Source organism: Sturnus vulgaris, unplaced genomic scaffold, assembly GCF_052056855.1.
Source record: "Sturnus vulgaris isolate bStuVul1 unplaced genomic scaffold, bStuVul1.hap1 Scaffold_195, whole genome shotgun sequence".
Lineage (NCBI taxonomy): Eukaryota > Metazoa > Chordata > Aves > Passeriformes > Sturnidae > Sturnus > Sturnus vulgaris.
The window spans coordinates 16,904,882-16,920,544 of NW_028276170.1; positions in this window are offsets into that span (position 1 = coordinate 16,904,882).

Consider the following 15,663-nt stretch of genomic DNA (forward strand, 5'->3'; position numbering starts at 1 on the left):
GGGCTCCTGGAAGGGAATGAACGTCCTTGTCCCCAGCAGGACAGATTTCTTATTTCTTGCAGGTGCAAATGGTTCTCTTACCAGAATAGCTTGTTGTGTTAATTGTTGTCATGCTTGAGATTGTTTTCACATGGGAACAATCAAGTAACTTAGCTGCACATAGAAGAAGTGACAGGCTAGCTATTAATTTAGCAGAGAGCAAGACCTGATTTTATGAAGCCTGCCTTTTATAATTTGTCTACCTGACTGCAACATCTCACCCTTTTTCATTAATTCAAAGAAGGCTCATATGTTCTGATGATAAAATAGCTCTCTCTTGTGAGGGTGTTATCTCATTAAGGTTATCACTGGTTATCTGTTAGATATGGGATAAGATACACAAAAGACAGATTACAATCAACAAAACTTAGCAAATTCTATCATGTAATTGACCCAGGGTTTCACAGCATGAGAAAACAAAAGAATAATGTCCAGTGTGTCCTAGGGAAATGGGAATAAATGACCATTGTTTTAAAGTCCAAATAGTCCATTAGCTGGAAATGTTGATCTTTTTACACTATGGAATGAGCTCTTGGATCCTGGAACAGGGAATAACTGAGGAAGGTTAGTAGGAACACTATACCATGATGATGACACAGGGCTTTTGTTGGCAATTTGCCTGTAAATTTCCAGACACAGCCATGTCTTGGCAGTCCTGCTTCTGGTTTTGTTCTGGCCACGAAGGCTGCATGGTGATTAGGTTCTTTTTCTTCTCACTGGGCTTCATTTTCTTGGAGGCAACTGATGTTTGGCTGAATGAACAGGTGACTCCTTTCAACTTGATGATAAAAACACATGCATACCTTCTCCTTAAGTTAATGACTTAATTAGTCTTTGTAAATTCAATTAATGAGGTTTACCTAAAAATATTTTCTTTTTTTTAATAAATATTGCATTATTCATATTTCCTTAGGTGTTAATTTCCCCTTCTTTGTTTTAAAAACAGCATGCGTGACTCTTGCCATGAACATGAAGGGAACATCAAAACAAAACAATATATATAGTAAAACCAGACACTTACAGCAATCGGGAATAATTCAGATACAACAATATAAAACATTTCTGATAACAGATATAATTAATAACACATGTGAAATTACAGGATTACCAATCACTACAACATTGTACCATCATCCCAGCGTCTGCAACAGCTGATAAGCCTCAAATCAGTGAAGAAGTGGATAATCATCACCGGAAAATGATTCGGGACGAAATGAGCGCAGAGCCGCCTGTGGCTGCAGTGCAGAGGCAGCTCCCAAGTCGGGCAGCAGACGGCGGGGGGGAAGCTCCGGGCCCCGCGGGGAGAACGGGAGCCTGAGCCGGCGGCGCTGAGCAGCGGGGGCTGCAGCCACCCGAAAGGAGGGTGGGAAAACGCCACAGCGGGGAACGGGGGGGCTGTGATACCCCCTGAGCCGGGGCCTGAATCCTTAAAAACCGGAATAATCACGGACAGAGACCCTGTAACTAATTAAAGTGACAAAGTGGTGTGTTTATTCACCGGCACGGGAGTCACCTCCCAAAGGCGTGACCGCCCCGAACAAGGTTCTTTGCCCTCTATTTATTGCCCAAGATCTTACATACAATACATGTGCATAACCCCAGCACCTCCCATCCCCACCCCATATTAAAATGAGCCCATTCGTCCTTCACACGTGCACAGTTCTTCTCTTGAATTGGGTCGGTGCTCTCGAAATGGGTCAGTGGTCTCGAAGGATGAAGTCAGGAGAGTCTTCATCAGGGCTCTGTGACCCTCTGGAACAATCCAAGGCCTCTTGCTTTGTGATTAACGGTTTATTATTTTACGTTCTTCTATACATAAATTCATAATAGCAGATAATTATACCAATTAGCTCTTGCCTAAGCATCCAGTAATTGTTAACTTAGCATTTACCTACCCAACTTACATCTTGCTGATGGGAACTACTTTTATCCTTAGCAAAAATCTTAACTTTTTAAAATCATCATTCATCCCCCACTCCTTCTTCAAATTTAGTAAATTATTTTACTAATAACAATGCTTTGTTTACTTTTCATGCTTTAGCAGTTCTGGTAGGAAAAGCTTCTGGCCACCCTTAAAGGCATCTGTTAATAACAACAGGTATCAGTACCCTCCTCTCCTGGGTAGTTCTGAAAAATCTATTTGCCATTGCTGCCCAGGTCTATAGAATTTTTCTAATTTGTGTAGGCTTTGGTTTGGGTTTATTTTTAGGATTACTTTGGAGGCAAGGCTACATTGGCGAGTCGCCTGAATTACTGCGCTTTGTAAGTTTCTGGCGATGATTCAATTTTTCAAATAATTGCACAGAGCATCAATTCCCCAATGTGTTTTCTCATGTTCCTTTTCCACTAATAACTATAACATGTAAGAGGGGATCACAAGCCTTCGTTTTCCTCTGGAATAGCCCACCCCTCCTAATTATAACTTTCATTTTTTTCCCTAATGAGCTTTTTGTCCCTTTTATTGTATCTTGGCTTACCTTCAATAGAGATATGCCCATCTGGAATTAAAGCTGCCTCAATTGGTTTAGTAATTACCTCACCTTTAGCTGCTTCTCTTGCCTTTCTGTCCGCCAGCTCATTTCCTTCTTCCAATTCAGAGCTCACTTTTTGGTGTGCCTTGATGTGCATTATAGCTACCTTTTCAGGTAACTGAACTACATCTCATAGTTTTAGTACTTCTTGTGTGTGTTTAATATTTTCCTTGTGAGTTCAGCAGTCCTCTTTCTTTCCAAATAGCGCCGTGTGCATGAACCACCCCAAATGCATACCTTGAGTCTGTATAAGTGTTGATTTCTTTTCCTTTTGCCAGCTCTAAGGCCTGGCTTAAGGTGATTATTTCAGCTTTTTGTGCAGGTGTTTGTTGGCAATGGTCCAGACTCTGTTACCTCCCTGTTTGTGGTAACTGCATACCCAGCAGTCTTTTTCCACTGATGATGTAGCTGCTCCCATCAGTGAACCAGGTCTCAGCGTCCTCGAGAGGGGTGTCCTGCAGATCCGGGTGAGTGCAGTAGGTGTCTGCAATGGTCTCCAGGCAGTCATGGATCACTGGTTCTCCCATACTCCTGCTGAGGAAAGAAGCTGGATTGACAGTGTTAGTTACCACAATTCCAATATCATCTTGTTCTACCAGTATGGCCTGGTACTTCAGGAATCTCTGTGGGGAAAGCCAATGCCTCCCTTTCACCTCCAGGACTGCAGACACTGTGTGGGATACTAACAAAGTCATCTTCTGGCCCAGGGTGAATTTGTGTGACTCTTGGGTGTTCAGTGCTACTGCAGCAAGAGCTCTGAGGCACCCTGGCCACCCCTTGGCTGCTGTGTCCTGCTGTTTGCAGAGGTAGGAGACTGCCCTCCAGTACAGGCCCAGGTCCTGTGCTGGTATTCCCAGAGCAATCCCCTGCTTTTCATGAGAAAACAGAATGGTTTACTCACGTCTGGAAGTCCCAGGGCTGGAGCTGACATGAGTCCCTTTAGCTGGTCAGAGGCTCGTGTTGCTTCTGTTGTCCCCTGAAGATCCCTGCTCCCTTCCCTGATTAAGGCACACAGGGATTTAACTAACAGTCCATAGTTATAAATCCACAGTCTGCACCACCCTGTCATGCCTAGAAAGGTTCTCAGTTCTTTCACTGTCTGGGGTTTCAGGGTTTGGCATATTGCTTCCTTATGGTCTTGCCCCAAGGCCCTTTTTCCTGCACTCACTTCATAGCCCAGGTAAATAAGTGTCTGCTTCACCATCTGGGCTTTCTTTTGGGATACCTGATACCCCTGCAGGCCCAAAAAGTTTAGGAGGCTTACTGTGCAATCCACACATGCCTGCTGGGTCTGGGTGGCTATTGAGAGCTCATCCACGTACTGGATCACACATACATTCAATATGCTTCACATACTGAAGCAGCTGTCCTTCTCCTGGTGGGGATTCCCAAGACTCCAAATCCATTGCCAGCTGCTCTCCAAATATGGTGGAGGAGTTCTTGAACCCCTGGGGTGGTACACACCATGTGAGCTGAGTTTTATGTCCAGTTTTGGAATTCTCCAATTCAAATGCAAAAATTTTCTGGCAGGCTTTGTGGAGAGGGAGGCAAAAGAAACCATCCTTCAAATCTAAAAGGATAAACCAGGTTAGTTCAGGTGTTAAATGAGTTAACAAGGTGTAAGCGTTGGCAACCACTGGATATAAATCTTTTCTTATTAACAGCCCTTAAATCTTGTACTAACCTATATGATCCATCAGGCTTTTTCATGGGCAAAATAGGAGTATTAAAATCAGATTGACACTCTTTTAATACTCTTATTTGCAAAAAGTTCTCAATGATTAGGCTGATCCCTTCTCTGTATTCCTTTTTCAAAGGACATTGTTTGACCCTTACTGATGGTTTTCCCTCTTTGAGCCTGATTTGCACTGGTAAAGCATTCTTTGCCCTCCCTGGTATTTTAGAGGCCCACACTCCAGGGAACACCTGATCCGTTATTTTCTTAATAAATTCCTTCTTCATTTTCAGCTTCAATTTCTCTGGTTACTAGCATTAAGTTTAACAATTCCATGTATTGTTGATCTTTTACCTCCAAACTAATTTTCCCATCTTTAAATATTTTTACTTCCAACTGCTCTAGCAGATCCCTGCCCTAAAGTGCAGATGGAGCTTTAGGCAAGTACAAAAATCAATGAATTCCCCCTCTAGGGTAGGGCCCTCTGGTCCCCTTCAATCCTCCTTTACCTGAGCCACCACCCCTTTTTCGGTCACCTCTTCTCTGTTTGTCACCCCTTCTTAGTTCTGGACACTGTTTTTTCCAGTCTCCAAATTTCTAGCAAAATGTTTTTTTCCTGGTCGAGGTGGTCCTTGTTTTGGGGCATCTTGCTCATGTTTCCCTTTTACATTTTCCTGTATTATTGATACTTATTTCTTCGTCCCTGGTTTACACCCCTGTTCCTGATTGCTGAAAACTCTTCATCCTCGTCCAGCAAAGTCTCTAAGCCCCAGCTCGTTGGGCCCCAGATCTTCTGGAGCCTGATGTCACTTGTAGATTGCCCTAAAAACAAGTTTACCAACTGTTGTGTTCTGTCAGTGGATTCAGGATCCAGGGTGGTGTGTCGGTGCATTGCCTCTCACAACGGGTCTAGAAATTCAGAAGGGACCCTGTTTAATAGCATACAGGGCTGACCAGTTTATGGTTCTAGGAATTGCTCTTTCCAGCCCCTTCACTATCAATTCCTGGTATTTTGTTAGCTGTGCTGATTCCTCTGGCCTATTAGGGTTCCAGCCTGGATCCTGAAGGGGAAATAAATCCTTAACATCCTCCTGTGTTGTTCTGCAATCATCCTCAGCCAGATCTTTAGCCACCTTCAAAGCCAACTGCTTCTCTGAGTCTGTTAGAGAATCAAGCAGTAGCTGGAGGTCAGTCCAACCAGGCCTGTGCTGTCTAACCATAAACTTCATTCTCTTAGCACCACCCATTGGATCGCTCTGATAACTCTTAGCAATCTTTTCCCAGGAATCCAGATCCAATGCAGAAAAGGGAACTTTAACTGGCACTGTTGTTCCCTCAGAGGTTACTGTCTCCCTCAGAGGAGTCTCTCTAATTTGTTTTCAGGTCCTTGATGCTGTGGGACCCTGTGGGGAGGGCCCATCCTCCTCACTGTCACTGGGGTGACGGAGGGTACAGTCAGGTTGGCTCTCATGCTTTGGGAGTTGGGGGAAATCCTGCTTTAATTCCTGTTCTCCCGAGGGAAGATGATGCAAGGGACGAAGTGGGGATAGAGGCTCCCTCCCCTTTCCTGCCTTTTAGAGGGTGTTTTAAGCAATTCTTCTTTTTCTTTTTCCTGAGCTTCCATACTATATATCTTGTCAGGATGTGTGCATCTTTGGTTTATTGAACACTTACTGCAACATCGCTTGGATTTTCCCCTGTTAGCTTTATTATCTTTTTCCAGAGGCAACACTAAAGGGTCAGATGGTGGCCTAATCCCACAATCCCTTTGCCACTTGTAGTGATTCCAAAGGGTGGAAAACTTCAGGATAATAACCTCCTGCAATTTTTGTTCACGCCTAAGTAAAAGCATTAGCTGTAACAAAGTTTCATAGTCACGCATCCCGGCTGGTGGCCATTTCACCCCTCCTCAAGTCTATAAAGTGGCCACCACTGCGGGCACAGCTTAACAAACTCTCTCTTGGTTTCTGTACCACCATGGCCCACCAGCTCTTTCCAACGTGTCAAAATACATCCCAAGGGGCTGTCTTTAGGAATCTCTCTGCTCTCACTCGCCCCCATGCTGAGAGTTCCTCCTCTCTCAACGCCTTTTAATCTTGTCCCAACTCCGAAGCTTCACCTGGTGATAATCAGGTACAAAGGTACACTGAGCACACTCACCCCTAAGGATCTGTGCTGGTTTCTGTGGGGTTCCTGAAATCCCGTTTTCTAACAGCTCAAATATTCTATTACTACTGTGTGCCTCCTGACCAGTGACCAATAAAATCCATATAACTATCTAGGTAGCCTTTTATTCCTTTCTGTGACAAAGATCGCAAATTCCATTTCTAGGCATCCTCCACTTGTGTACTCGCCAGACCCACAATTCTCGACAAATTACACAACGAAACACAACCCACGGGTTACAGTCACAGCTCCCCCTTGGACAGGGAAGTTCCTTTGGCCTGGGATCCCCCTCCCCGAACCTTCTATTCCTAGGCATATAATTTTACCAGCAGGAGAGAAAGGGAAAAGATAAAAGCAACTGAAGGAAAAGGGTTAACAGTGAAAGCAGCGAACCAAATCACTTAAGCTATGCAATTATAACTTTTGACACAAGATGGCTCTGTTGCCTAAAGAATGAAACCTTTCACCACAAAATGGCGATATCTTTCTAAAATACTCACAACGCGCACTACACAACTAAAAAAAAAGTTCCTTTTTATTCACCTCTAAAGGAATTAATGTATCACAACCAAACACTTCCAAACACTTCACTCACAACACTTTTACAAAATGGCAAAATTCAAAACAAAAATTCGTTTTCTCCCCCTTCAAATTTCTGATCACAGTTCGCTGGCAAACCAAGCCTCTCTCGTTGTACCTTGGGCTGAATATTCACAAAGCCACGCCGAAAATCCGGCAAACTTCGGCCAAGGCACAATTCCTCTGCGGGGGGAGGGTAGCTCTGAACTCACGTCGCTGCCTCTCCCCTCCGCACCTAGGGACCAACAACAATTGTCAGAATAGTGCCCCACACACTGGTGATTTTAAAGCCTCACAAACAACTAACTATATTTTCTCGCAGTTAAAACAGCCACAATTAAAACTTCGGGGTTGGACGGAAACCGAGAAATGTTGCTCAAAGCTGCAAACCCGCAGTACCGGGTACCAGGGTTACTCCCGACTGTGCCGGATGTAATTTCAAACCGCACCCACACTGCTCGCTTCCTTTAAACACAAAACAAACAGCTTAAACACAAAACTGCCGCTCTCACCCGGTAATACACCGTTCACAATCTCACTGCTTGCACACACACACAGCCAAAACTCACACACACAGCCAAAACTCACACACACAGCCAAAGCTCACACACACAGCCAAAGCTCACACACACACCCAAAACTCACACACACAGCCAAAACTCACACACACACAGCCAAAACTCACACACACAGCCAAAGCTCACACACACACAGCCAAAGCTCACACACACAGCCAAAGCTCACACGCATCAACCAAAACTCACACACACAGCCAAAGCTCACACACACAGCCCAGCCCCCGCGATTCAAGTGTAATACAAGTGCTTTGGGTTCCTCCGCCCTCCCGGGTGTATCCCTTCTGCTAATCAGCCGCAAATCTCAAAATTCTTCCACATCCTACACATACATAAATTCAAAACACATACACTACTTTGCGAACATGCTCCCAAAACCACACAAACCAAAGTACATACAGCACACCGCTAACCCACAGTCTAAGCACACAAAACAAGTTCCATCCACACGCTCAAGAACACACGCACATCTGGAGCACACAGACTGTGATCACCATATTCTGCAACCCAAAAATGGAGTCACCCACACACCACCACTCGTGACGGATCCCTCAAGCTAAAAGCCCACCACGCTGCTTTTAAACCACAGATAGAACTGGAGCCACCACAGCTCCCGTACCACAGCCCTGCCATGAACGCTGTTATTGCCCTGCCCCAGCTCTGCCCACGCTGCCGGGCGAGCTCCGCTCCCCGCGGCCGCCACCGGCCCCGCTTCGGGACAAGAGTTCCTGGGGCTGTTACTGATCTCACCCGGAACACAAACCACTGCCAAATTCCACGGAAACTTACAAACAAATCCACTTCAGGCTTTTTCACTGCGCGCTTGACGTCTCGCAGCATCTTATCAGTTTGCCTTTCTTAAAAGTGGTTATCTTTAATTTTTAACCATACCTTTTTTGTCCGTATCTCCGGCAGATCTCGTTCTTTCTCCCGGGGTGCCAGCGGGGAAAAGGAGCCCTCTTCCTAGGAAGATCCCAGGTGGGGGCCCAAGAGGGGTCCCGAACCTCGCTGGCCCTCGGCCAGAGAGAAGAGAGTCCTGCTGCGGTCACCAAATGATTTACCAAAATAAGAGTATTGGCCTATTACTGATACCCAACTGTGACGGACAAAAGACTCTTTAACAATTTAAAGTTAGAAAGTGTATGTTTATTCAGTGCTGGACAGCAGCCTGAGGTAACCCTCCAATACACACTGCAAAATTACAGGTGATCACAGAGTCGATTTATTGACAAAAGCTTCAAACAAATATATATTCATAATACCAGCCTCTCCCATTCCCCCCGCTTCTTGTGGTAATTAGCTTGAATGGCTATTAAGCATGCGTGGTTGGCTTCTTGAATTAAGTCTGGGGTCGTTTTTGTGGGGAGGGGTCTTAAAAAGAGGAAGAAAGGCGAGTCTTCCTCGCCCTGAACTCTCGACCCTTTCTATCGACGACAATACAAATGGCTTCTGGGAGAACTCAAATTTTCCCTCCCTTCATGACTTTGAATAAGTTTCTGCTTGCAATTGAAACTACTTACTAGTTTCATCTGTTCCCGTTGCAAGCACAGCTGAGCAAACATAAAATGACAGTCAATAAATTATTTAAGTTTCAGATAACCATCTGAAGGCCAGTTTCTTCTAACTCTTAATTATTTTCAGCAAGGCCTATGTTTATTCAGCGCCGTTTAATAAACTCTAGTAAATAACTAACTTTTAACTAATCCTAATTTCTCTAAGACTAAGTGTTTCACTTGGGTGACACATTGTAGTGTATGCACCCCATGCCACAGCAGCTGTACACAAACTAAAGGGGGGACATTGGCTGGCCGGGAATAGGATGCTTAAATACCAATCGCTGTTGTTAGAGCAGGATGGTGTTACCTTGGAAACAACTTCTGTTGTTAAGCCTGCCATGTTTCTGTCCTCCACCTTAACTGACGATGTGTCTGATCAGGACTGTTTGCAGACAATTGAAGAGGTCTATTCCAGCTGGCCAGACCTGAAGGACGTGCCCCTGGAAAATCCAGATCAGGAGCTTTTTACAGATGGCAGCTAGCCCAGAGAGGACATGAAAACATTTCAACATTTTTGTGTTGAAAATCTTTTGAAACATCTAAAACAGGTAATAGGAAAAGGAATGACTGACATTGTACAATCAGTAGTGAGCAAATATGAAATCTGCTGTAGAAACAACCCGGATATGAGGAAAAGAGTTGTGTTAGGAGTAACAAAGGCCAGGGATCTTCCTGGAGATTACTGGCAAATAGATTTTGCAGCATTACCAGGCAAAGAGGGACATTGGTCCATACTGGTATTAGCTGACACTTTCAGTGGATGGCCGGAAGTTTTCCTCTGTTGCACTAACACAGCCAAGGAAGGAGTGAAAGTTTTGCTCAATTATGTAATTCCGAGGTTTGGGGTTCCCTTGGGGATGTCATCAGATAGGGAACAGCACTTTGTCACAACAGTGGTTAAAGAAGCGAGCCAGATTTTGGGAATTACTTGGGATCTGCACACACCTTACAGACCCCAAGCGAGTGGTGAAATTGAACGTATGCATGGGACCCTCAAAACACAAATTAGCAAACTTTGTCAGGAAGCATCCATGACATTGGTTCAAGCCTTGCCTGAAGCTTTACTGAGTATCCACATCCAACCGAGGTGGAGGGAAAACATCAGTCCCTATGAAATACTGTATGGCAGCCATATCAGATTCCACATGTTCCAGGTGAAATTCACATGAAGGGCAAACTTGATTCACAGAGATATCTGATGGCTTTGGCTCCACATTGCAGAAGCTCCAGAATTACATCCTGCTATCCAGACCCATAGGACTGGACACACCTGCACATCCCTTCCAGCCTGGAGATTGGGTCTGTGTGAAGTGGTGGGACAGTGATCCTCTGCAAGCCAAGTGGAGAGGACCATTCCAAGTCCTGCTGACCACCTTCACTGCAGTCAAAGCTGCTGGCAAAGGATCATGGATTCACTGCTCCAGAGTTAAGAAGGGTTCTGCTCCTGAAACTACTAAAAGAACAGAGATTGATGCAGATAAAAATATGTTTTCAATTATTCCTCTTCTATGCCCAAAGAAATGTTCATAACAATCATTATTCTTCTTTGCATGATAGCCAACTGTGCAAGACATTTCTACTGTTAGATATTTATCTATTATTAGATATTTATCTGCTGATAAATATTTCTTATTGTTATTTACTATATTTTAGATACTTATCCATTATTAAACACCTATTATTAGCAGATATTTAGAATAGAGACTTGACAAGGTAAAGGCCTTGTTAAGCTTTTAAAGGGGGGAAAAGATGCCTTAATTTTCAATTTTCATATTTTTCAGATTCTGTGCTGCCCTAGTGCATGACTCTGAACTTCAAATAAAATGTTAGCAAGTTCTCTTCACAGCTTAGTTAGACAAAACAATCATTTTCCAGCCTGAGAACCAAGGACACCATTGCAGCTTCAGGCCCAAAAATTGTAAACAACAATGAATTGAGGAGAGCAATCTGGGTGAATGAGACTTCATAACCTGGAGCTCTAATTGGACAATTAACTCCAAGATGTAAATCGACCAAAACTGATAAAAGTGTGGAAATCTGTGACCACTCGTCCATCTTGGGTAGAGCCACGGCCGGGCTCTTGTGCTGCCCAAGGTGAATCCTTTGAAGGCCTTTTAGTAAAAACCTCCCTGACTCCTTTAACTCTGTCCAGCCTCTCTGGGCATCAGTTGGAGATTCCCCAGTGACCCTGGTGATCCGTGTTGGGAACACACCTGGCTGGGGGGCTCCGCATCTTCCTGGCTCCCTGTGGACACCTGGATGAATGCAGAGGCAGGAACGTCCATTGGGGCCCAAACTGACATTGGGAATTCCTTGGGGAGAGCAGATTTGTTGACTTTCAACCCAAAAAAGTCTTCTGCATCCAGTCCTATCTTCTGGTGGCATCAAAGAATATTGAATGGTCTTGGAGGTCTTTTCCAACCTCAGTGATTCCACAATTTTGATTTCCTATTGCCCAAGGGTGTCTTCTGCAGCAAATACTGATGAACTGGAGCAAAGACCAAGATTTTGGAGACAGTGGGGTGGGAACCCCTCCAAAACCCTTCCCTCCCACCAAAGCACATGGATCCTCAGCTGGCATGGACAAGGAAATCCCTTTTTTTTGGCCTTGATTTGCTTTTCATTTTTCTTCATGGAGTAAAAATAAAAAAATAGAAGCTCTTCTTGGGATAAAAAACAAAGACATTGAACTGAGACATGGGTGGATGTAATAATTATGTTGTGATAGACATGACTGGCATCAGCAGCAGTCCTTTATTAAAAACTTTACATGCCTTCTTTCTGTGGACTTCTCTCAGCCAACCCTAACTCCTTCCCTCAAAGGCAGCTCCACACAGCTCTGACTCCTCCTCTCCTCTCTGCAAGTTTCCTTCTTCCTTCTACATCACTGGCTAAACCCCAGCCTGTCCCTTATCTGGCCACCTAACCCTGTCTGTCACAACAACTTCTTACCTTATCTGTCCCTTGCACAACCCCATGTCCCTTCTCTCCTCACAGCACAGCCAGCAGACTCCACCCCAAACTGCAGCAGATCCTCAGTCTCAAGCTCCAACTGTAACTGTGACTGTGACTAGTGGCCAGCTAGCCCACTCTTTTATAAAACACCCATCCCTGGGCAGGCAAGGCTGTTTCCACTCCTCAGTAACCAGTACAGGTGTAGTTCATTGGGAAACATTGCCTTCTAGCCTTTCAACCTATCTTCCCACAAATTCCCCCTTTTTTATTTAATCAAAATAAATTGACATGATGACACATTCACATATTTCACCTCAGACTAACAGTTATACAATTGTTTGGGCAACACATCACAATAAGGACATATACTTGAAATCTCAGTTCTCAAATATCACAAGTAGTTTGCCTAGCTTTACTTCATGATTGTTTCCTTCAGCAAGTTCTTATATAAGAAATAATTGTCTGCATGCTGTAGATTGATTAGACATTTACCTTTCCCCAGAGCCAAGAGTCTTATTATTTTTCTCCTCACATATAACCAATTTATTCCAGTTTCATTACCCAAAGTGAAAGTTTACAGCAGCATAACAACCACATCCAATTAATTCTGATTGATTCTTCATTCTTTTCTCAGTGATTGTTAACTTTCTTTTTAAAATTACTTTGGTTTAAATTTGGCTTTTAGCAGTACAGAACATCAACCTAAGGATTCTCTTAGCTCTGAAATGCCTTTGTGAATTAAGCTTGATACATTACCCAGATTCACACAGTACATACTATTAAAGCTCAAAAAGCAGAAAGCTGCAATTCATAAACACAATATACATGTTTCAGCATCAAACAGACACATTGCATTCAACAGCAGAACCACCATCTCCAGCTTTTCCTGTGTCTTGTTCCTTTAATTACTTGACTTTTCCCTTCTTCAGCTTAGTTGCTTTTGTAAAGTTATTTTAACTAACTTCTGTGCAGGAGTAACATATTTGAACTTGGCTCTTAATTCAGCTTTTTGGGGGACACAGAGGCAGCTCTAGCAGGCTCTACTTCAGGGACAGGCACATTCTCAAGCTGAACTTCATTCTTCTCTTGCTCCCCATTAACTTCAATTTCTAGCCCTGATTCTTCTTCTACCTCCTGCTCTGTTTTCTATTCTTTTAGAGTCTCATAGAGCAATCTCCAGGTGGCAGTCAAATTTGCAGCTGCCTTGTCCCCTTTGCATACTGCATCCCATGGTCTTTCCCCAACTTCTTTCCATACTCTAACACCACAGGAAGTGCTTTCATCAACCTTAATAACATATTTTTTTTCCCCAAGTGTTTTTTTAATACACATAAAACAGTCTGTTGCCAGTGGCTCATCTGGATAAGCATCCCTTCAGGTGTCACAGTCAATCAGGTTCAGACCAGCGGCTTCCCCCACTGCTCTCAGCTTCCCTGGGCTCCATCTCTGGCTGTACCTCACCCTACAGCCCAAGTCCAACCACGTTGGCATCACCATTATGTAGTAATTATGTTGAGACGGACTGGACTGATACCACCATCAATCCTTTATTTAAAACTTTACATGCCTTCTTTCTGTGGACTTCTCTCAGCCAACCCTAACCCCTTCCCTCAAAGGCAGCTCCACACAGCACTGACTCCTTTTCTTACAGGCAGCTCCACACAGCTCTGATTCTGTCTCTCCTCTCTGCAAGTTTCCTTCTTCCTTCTACATCACTGGCTAAACCCCAGCCTGTCCCTTATCTGGCCACCTAACCCTGTCTGTCACAACAACTTCTTACCTTATCTGCCCCTTGCACAACCCCATGTCCCTTGTCTCCTCACAGCACAGCCAGCAGACTCCACCCCAAACTGCAGCAGATCCTCAGTCTCAAGCTCCAACTGTGACTGTGACTAGTGGCCAGCTAGCCCACTCTTTTATAAAACACCCATCCTCATTGGGCAGGCAAGGCTGTTTCTACCTCTCAGTAATCAGTACAGATGTAATTCATTGGGAAACATTGCTTTCTGCACTATCCTTTCAACTTATCTTCCCACACTTATTCTGTAAGGCTTCTCTTATTTCCTGTAGTTATGGTCATCACCATCATCTCATGGTCATGGTCACCTCACAGCCACCTCATGGTCACAATCGTCTCACAGCCATGGTTGTGTCATGATCATCTCATGGTCTTGATCACCACATAGCCATGGTGTGTTGTGGTCATCTCGTGGTCACCTCTTGGTCAAGATGTGTCATGGTCACAGTCATGATCAACTCATGGCCTTCAGGATTTCATGGCCATGGTGGTGTCATGGCAATCTCGTGGTCATCTCATGGTCACGGCCATCTTGTGGTCATCTCATGGTCACGGCCATCTCATGGTCATGGTCATTTCCTGATCACCATCATCTTATGCTCACGGTCATCTCACTGTAATGGTCACCTCATGATCATGTCACTGTCACCTCATGGTCATCACATGGCCACGATCACATCAGGGTCACCCCAAGGCCATGGTTGTTTCATGGCCAACCCATGGTCATCTCTTGGTCCAAATCACCTCTTGGTCAGGGTTGTGGTTGTGTCATGGTCATCTCATGGTCATGGTCATCTCAGGGTTGTGTCACTCATGGTTACTCTCATCTCACAGCCATCTCGTGCTTGTGTCATGGCCATGGTCATGGCCAGGGAGCCTCTCTGAGATCCTGAGCCCCGATTTTGGGACACTCAAGGACTGTTGGGACAATGAGGCCTGGTCTGACCCCTCTCCCATCCCGCTGCCCCTCCAGGAGCCTGACGTGGCCAAACCTGTCGGGGCTTGGCCTGCCCTGACCCTGGGCTGGTGTCAGTGAAATGGCTAAATAAATAATAAAGGGCTAGAAACTGAAAGTGTAAGGAGAAATAAAAAGGGCGCACAAGGGTTGAGCAGACACTTATACAGACTATGAAGGAATGTTCTAGAAAGCTTCCAGCCAATCACAGACCCTCGTGTAGTCTCTATTTGCATGGTTATGCCCAGTAGTTCCCATAATCCTTTTCTTCTCCTCTACTGCTCGCCATAGTGTGACTGGATGTTGTCTGTCTTGGCTCCTCAGTGTCCAGGGTTGTTACCTGCTGTGGGGCCAGTTCCCAGCCTGTCCCTTCCATGATGGACTGCTACACAGACTCTCCTGGGGACACATGGGATATGGGACATGGAGCAGGAAACAAAACCTGGGGGATGGAATTGGGTGTGGCTGAGAAGCCCTCATTTTGCTCCTGGTGTCCCCATCCCAGTCCTGGTGTCCCCATTTATGTGTCCCCATCCCAGTCCTGGTGTCCTCACACTGATCCTGGTGTCCCCATTCCCATGAATGTGTCCCCCACCCTAGTCCTGGTCTTCCCATCCTGCTCCTGGTGTCCCCGTCCCAATTCCTGCTGTCCCCATTCCCATTCCTGCTGTTCCCATCTCTGTCCCTTGCTGTCCCTATCCCATCCTGGTGTCTCAATCCCCGCGTCCCCATCCCTGTCCCCAGTGTCCTTATCCCTGTCCCCAGTGTCCCTATTCCCACTCCTGGCTCCCAGTGAGGAACTGTCGGCCACTGGAGGAGGGAACCCGGATTTAT